We start from the raw sequence: 7011 nt of genomic DNA, 5'->3' as shown, positions 1-7011 counted from the left end.
GTGCGGACCCTTACGTTGAAAACATGGGCAGCTTTTTTTCGCTGCGACAGGGTCAAACCGTCAAACCGTATGTGTTCATTTTCGATGCGCTGAGCCCGCGGACAGAACCGTCCGTGGCATGGCTTAAATTGTACGCGGCAGACTACGGGCCTAGCGCTTCGCCGATCCTCCTTAGTTGTAATCAGCTGCCTTGAGACAGATCTAAGCACGGTATTATTACACAACATAATTTTAATTCCGGGCGCGCATGCCATTTCCCTCTATGCCATTTCACTCATAGCTACGTTGGCTTTCGTCGGGGAGAACGGGGATGTGCGATATCTCTTTTAGGTTGAGATAGCTGGCTACACTTCTCAAGGTCAGCCTCGTTTCGGAGACTGGTGCGTGCCCAAGAAGCGGTATGACTGCCGGAATGGGTTATATACGAGAAGCAGTAAACATAACTCACGATATTTATGCATTCATGGGCGATTTAGATTGACAAACCAACTAAATGGCACTTGTTCGGGCTTGAATTCCGATTGTAGCGGTGGTGCAGTGGTTATGCGCTCGTTTTTTGTTGCAAAGTTGGTGGTTCAATCCTCCGGTGGTCTGTTTCTTTTTTTTTTTTTTTTGCTGACAGCACGGTATGATTTTTTTAAAACCAAAAATGTGCCTGTTCTTGGTAGTTTTTAACCAAAAGTGATTTCCCCCAAAGTGATGTCGGAGGTTTATTCCACAACTCAATCGCTCATATACAGGATAGCCCAACAAACTCAACTTTTTGCTGGGTATGGCAACCTTATCTTTCTATTTACATTGCTTTATGTGTCTATGTTCAAGCCAGAATTTGTTTCGACGCATTTTGTTCACTTCGCGCCGTGTATGAACTGCGTTACGAAAACACCAAGGCACAGCCGAAACCGAAACCCCGGCCTCAGTACTCCACTGCTCCATCCAGCAACATCGCCACGCCATCACGCCGCCGCATTCCTTTCTTCCTGGCCGCCGAGACGGTGGAGTTGTACGCGCTTGTCGAGTGGCTTTGTTGTGGTTGTTTTGAAGACAGCGGATTATTGTTTCGACGAAGATATGTCGCCTGTGATTTAAGGTAAGTGACTAGTCAACTTTTTGCACTTTACTTGTGTATTTAACAGGGCAGGGCTCTTCCGTTCCGTGTTAGACGTTTGCGTCGTCGGTTAGCCCTAATGTTTTTTGACAGCGACTGATTTTGAGGGTTACGTAGATCTGCCTTTCGACCGCGGATATTGCGTGCGGGACTAGAAACAGTAGGGCTGTTCGATTTACAGTCCCGGACTCACCGCCGATTCCCTGAAAGCAGTCAGGCATTCGATTTTCTTGTGTATCCTTATGGCTTCGGGGAATCATCGGACTCCGGCGGAATATCCGCGGTGAATTGAGTCGAGTCTGTAAATCGAAGAGCCCTATTGTTTGTGCCGTTTGTAGGCTTTTTGTTGAGCGAAGTAGGACCATACTGCTACGTTGGCTAAACGGTTTGGTGCGCGCAACAACCGATCGCCAATACGCGCGGTCGACCGCTCCAGGTGGAGTTCGCAAGTTTTTTTTTTTTTTTTTTTTGGTGGGTAGTTCTTTTTAAGGAATTGCAAATTGTTCTTCGCATCATTTTTCGTACCTGGACTGGAGTGGTGCGCTTTAGGTAACTTTTAGCCGAGGCACATAGCAGTCTACACTACACTGCAGGGATTGTCCTTTTTCAAAGCGGTCACTCAGAAAAGTGCACTGGTACAAACAAGGCTCTCTGCGTTCAGATTGAGGGTACGACGGCAGAAATTGGCGTCACACTCGCAAGCCCCGCATGTGCAGTGAATGTTTGAGTGTTCCAATCGTTCGATAATCGCATATATGTTTGTGCATGTGCATCAGTAGCACCAAAAACGTTCATTCAACCCGAATTTGCTACCACGTCGAAACTACATGCGTATCGTGCGTCTGGTGCAGAGGTATAAGCAATGCTGGCCGCACGTGGGGAGCGTTTAAGCACTGCAACATTCACTACCGTCTCCGAATAATTCGCGGCCACGCGTGTTGCTCAGTTAAATTTTGTATTGGGCTCTCATTCTGTGGATGAGTGCACCCCGCACAAGAGCAAATGCTTCAAAAAAAAAAAAAAAGTGGGTCTCCTCTGGACTGGTTAAGGCCGAAGGTCTCTTTCTAGTAGCTTGTTTACATAATTGCACAGCAAATAATACACTCTGTTAAAAACACGACTTGATGTAAATAAATATAGTTCTAGAAAATATGCCGCTAGAGAATAGATGGGAGAACAGCCTTTTCTAGATGGTTAGATCACACTGAAAGTTTTTTCTTAATTTTTCAGAAGAGGATAACCTCTTTCTCATCGCAATAATTTTTTAAGCACTGGCTATTGTCATTATTGGCAGTAATGCATTATTGTCATGTTTCAAATTTTGCGGCCTATACCAATGTGTATCATTTTTGAAAATCGTTTCAATGGGTTTGATGTCAATGTGAGCACAACCTTAAATCTGGTTCCCTATGCTTCCCTAAGACATCGCGGCCATTATTAAGGACTAATTAGATTCATGTTTTGAAGGAAAAAAATTGTTGCCATGATATTGACGGTACCAGCTGAAAACATGCACCGACGCATCATGTGGGCTTCAAGCACTGCGTGGGAAGAAGAATTGAACCTGGTTTAAGCTGCAATCACCTAGAAGAGACTTTAGAAACAAAAAAAATTGCTTCACTTGTATTGTTGTTCAGCAGTTCATCACAGCCTTTCCAGCCTCCTTTGGCAGAATTGTTAGGCTGTGTATAGCGTTCCGTCTAGACGGAACGGCAACTGTCACTAAAGTTCCGTCCGGAGGAGACACAACTCGCGTTGAGAGCAGTCTTTCTTGATTTTTACCCATCCAGCAAAACAGCTACCGCTCACTGACTAGCCAGAATCACTGATAATTATTAATCATTATTAATAATTACAGATGATCGGACTAACTCTAGCTCAATCTGGACAGATCTCCAAGTCGCCACCCGACGCCCGCTTCACAATATTTCAGCGAGAGCAGTCGGTCTTGATTTTTACCTAACCGGCCAAACCGCTTCCGCTCACTGACTAGCCAGAGTCACTGTTAATTATTAATCACTGGTAATAATTAGAGGAGATTGGGTGTAACTGGCGATGGCTACGTCGGCCTTGGCTCCAGTGGGCGGGAGCGGCTCGGCCGCTTGAGTAAAAAACCAAGACCTACTGCTCTCATCGCGTGAATAGTAAAGCGGGCGGGAAGTTTTGCTATTACAAAACGCTAACCACGGCCACACACACACACACACACACAAAAAATGGTGCGAGAATCGAACCAGGGCCTACAACGTTCGTAGTCAGCCGCGGAACGACTACACCAAATCCCGGAATGAGAAATGGCGGCTAATTGGCTGGTTTTGATTTGGCGTTCAGTCTGGACGGAACTTTAGCAGTTTTTAACATTCCGGCTGGACGGAACGCTAGGCACTCCCTAATTGTTAAGGCAACGTTATCATCATTTAGGTCTGCGCTTTGTCACAGAATCGTGGAAGCAATTTGCCGTATAGCAATGAGAGAGCTCATCTCGGCACCTTTTTACGCATAGATGAGCTGGTCATAATGAACGGCATCTACTTCCAAAGAGAGAATTGAGTTAGAAGCTTGATCGTTGACATTGTCACTATGCTGTGATAGTCACTTCGGCTATCCTTACATCCAGGTAATGTGGTATTTTAACGTTCTCATATTTTCGCTTGGAGTGTGAAGAACACCTTGCTCGACACCGTAATATCGCATTTAGAACTTTGAAGGATTAAGGCTAATGCAACTTGCTTGTTGTTTGCCACTCACTTCTATTTTGCAGGCTACTGACTGTTACACCTTGCAGTGGAGATCAGCTGGCATGCCCTACTTGGTGGATGGACCTATCTGGATGGACCTCTCATCAGATGTCACTGGCTGTTTTTCAGGTTGGTTACAATAGGTGAGCACCTAGTTCTATACAATTGTAGTGCAATGCTATGACGTGCACTGTGAAATTCAGTTACCAGAACTTGCCTAATTTGACCGAGAGTGCAGTGCTTTGGTCTTCCAATAGCACTGTATATATATGCTGGTCGGCATCTTCATTTCAGCAATTCATTGCTCTCCGAGTTTGGAATCAGTGAATTTGGATGTATTGTATTTAACGTCTTTATGTATTGTTTAACATGAACCTTTGCTGCCATTGTACATTGGACTGCTGAAACACAAGCACGAAGGTGGGAGTTCTTAGTAAAAAAGAGAACTAGGATGCACATGATGCAACATTTAGAAGTGACACAGCTGCTTGATATCCCCCTTTTCGTGCAGCCCACCGAATGCTCCTCTCCGCCTGTGAGAACGATAGCTCTCTTTTCCTCCGCCGCGTCGCCTGTGGTGCACGCTATCGGTGATGCGGTGGCGTCAATTCGGAAAGTGGCCACACAATCAGCCATCCGCGCTACAGTTCTTGGTTCGGCTGTTGTGTTATTGCGCTTCATGCTTCACTTGAGACACCTTGCTGAACAGGCTGCAATCACATATTTACGTGGAGTAAATGCATGGTCCTTAACATGGGATTGCACTATTCAGCTTGTTTTACTGGAATTTTCGATTCTGTAGCGTATTCGTGACCTTTGGGCTTTTTCTGAAGGAACTTGGGGCTGCTGATGACGACAGGCGAAAATATCAAGGTGGCGTGGGACAGCTTAATTTTTTCCAGGTTTGGTTCAATGTGTGATCAGCTTAGGAGCCAAACTGGGTTCACAAGTGTCAACTTTTATTGGATCTTAAAGAGGGCCTTGAGAACAAAACAGTCCCTAACTTTCTGCATTCCATCAAACATCCCCCTCTCTCTCTTTAGAAAATTTGTTCTAAGGTTCTTAATGAGGTGGTTTGGTCAAATAAAAGGAACGATGGGTCATTTTGCCGCGCTGGATGTAGCAAAACATGCTGATGTTGTAGTGTGTTGTCAACCGACATGCCTAGGAACATGGCGCTGTTTGTCTGGTGGCTGTCTGTGACAATACGGATAATGAAGAACCCTACCTCTTACACAGTTGAGCACACTAAAATTCAGGTTACGGAGCCGGTCATGCTTCCTGTTCCCGGTAAAAAAATACCCTAAGGGGATAACGTCAGCCGTGGAAAGCCCCCGCAGGACAAACCAAAGGAGCCTGCAGGCTAATTCAGTGGCACCACCGGTTCAAGGTTCACAGCTTATATCAAGGCCGAAAATATGTCGACTTGGCAGCCATAAATTACTTTTTCCTGTATTGACATTTCGTCAGTAATCAGGCTGCAGTATGGTTCTTCTAGTGACCGCAAGCTTTGTCCCTCCACTTGAAGCCGTTCCTTTATTAGGTTTATTACTCGAGTCTCTTGCAGAAGGTCCGACAAGATTTTTAGTGTGCTTTGACACGGCAGCTTCAGCAGTTTTTTGCCCCTCACATGCTCGTATCCTTTACAAGAAGTCGCCTTCCACAACACTGCCGCAACGTGGGTTCCTGTCTAGTTAGCGCGCCTTATCACTATTGATAATCTGTTCCATGGCAAATTTGGCACACCCATTCTCCTTCTTGTGCGGCTTCCGAAAGGGTCTTTAGTGCTTGCACAGCTCGGTTGTCCTCATAGTATTGAACTTTCTCTAAATTCATCACAAGTTTGCTGAAGTTTTTGCAAGCGTTCGTTTAGTCTGCACTTTCATCTCAAGACTGTGTGCGTTTCTTTTCGTCGCTTCAATGCATCCAACCAGGTTAATGTCATCTGGCCTTCTTCACTTTTCAATTTAACGTGTTCCTCACCTTCAACACACTCGCCTGAAGCTACATTTTTTTGCGCCTGGTATTCGCTGGCTGTGCTTTGAGCATAGAATTCTTCTAGACGAGGGTGTTTTGCTTCTTTCCCACCTGCTGCTAACGCATGTTCTGTTGAAATTCTCGGTTGCATGCATGCACGCTTGCATCTTACTAAAATCCTTTCGCGGGAAAGGCATTGCCACCATGCGATGCCTTTTAGAGCAGTGCCGGTCAAGAGCACCCTTCCATGACGTGAAGGGAGTCCTAGCAGGATGGTTTCCACTTAATTTGTTGAAAATGTTCTTTTTCTGCAGGCTTTCTATTTTTATGGCAAAGAGGAAGGGCAGAAGCAAGGGACCACATCGGAGTGACCATCTCAGAATGTTTAAGGAGGTATGTGAAATGTGAATATACATTTGTTTTGAGTTGATCTGGATTGTATAAGCTTTAGTGTGTAACTCAGTTTTTTTTTTCTTTTCAGCTGCCCACCTGTTCGAAGATAGTCACCGTATTTGATATTTAATGATAATATATTCAACGTTAAAACCAAGTTTGTTTTGTGTAATATTTTTAAGCACCCCAGCACACACATCTAAGCTCTCATAAAATGGTTAAGTTTTCAGATCATTGTAGCAGGATAGCAGAAAAATTATCACGACATAAATGGACAGAGCAAAACGCATATGCAAGCTTACTTATTTGCTGCAAATCTTATTTTATAAATTTATTCGCAAGAAATGAAACCAGTTTTTAATTAGCATTGCATAGCATCTTTCCTTTTCATGTCGTCATCATTTTTTGCAATTTCGCATATCTGCCGTCATACTGTCACCCGAGCTGCCAGCATCGACGCTACCATTGCCATCAGCTACCGACGCATGCCGTCATCCATCACCCTGCCAGCATGCAGTCATCTGCCATCATCCATCACCCTGCCAGCATGCAGTCATCTGCCATCATTAATTCCATTACCATAATCCACCATGTTGATTTTTGATGGATTCCATCAACTCCACATTTTCAATAGGGTGGGCATCCGTTGTGTGTGTGTGTGTGTGTGTGTGTGTGTGTGTGTGTGTGTGTGTGTGTGTGTGTGTGTGTGTGTGTGTGTGTGTGTGTGTGTGTGTGTGTGTGTGTGTGTGTGTGTGTGTGTGTGTGTGTGTGTGTGTGTGTGTGTGTGTGTGTGTG

The 7011-nt window shown here is 44.9% G+C and overlaps 1 long non-coding RNA gene across 1 annotated transcript; it reads left to right on the top strand.

Annotated features, from left to right (window-relative positions):
• Positions 1-681: 681 nt before the first annotated feature.
• LOC144142104 (uncharacterized) lies at positions 682-6374 on the top strand. The gene is made up of 4 exons (XR_013316840.1): positions 682-1090; positions 3870-3989; positions 6138-6216; positions 6305-6374. It is a non-coding gene; the product is annotated as an uncharacterized LOC144142104 (long non-coding RNA).
• The last annotated feature ends 637 nt before the right edge of the window (positions 6375-7011 follow it).

The sequence above is a fragment of the Haemaphysalis longicornis genome, unplaced genomic scaffold (genome assembly GCF_048455015.1).
Source record: "Haemaphysalis longicornis isolate Haplotype H1 unplaced genomic scaffold, Haemaphysalis longicornis Haplotype H1 scaffold_1, whole genome shotgun sequence".
In the NCBI taxonomy this organism is placed as follows: Eukaryota; Metazoa; Arthropoda; class Arachnida; order Ixodida; family Ixodidae; genus Haemaphysalis; species Haemaphysalis longicornis.
The sequence above is the reverse complement of the archived record's forward strand: the minus strand, read 5'-3'. Positions and strand labels throughout refer to the sequence as shown.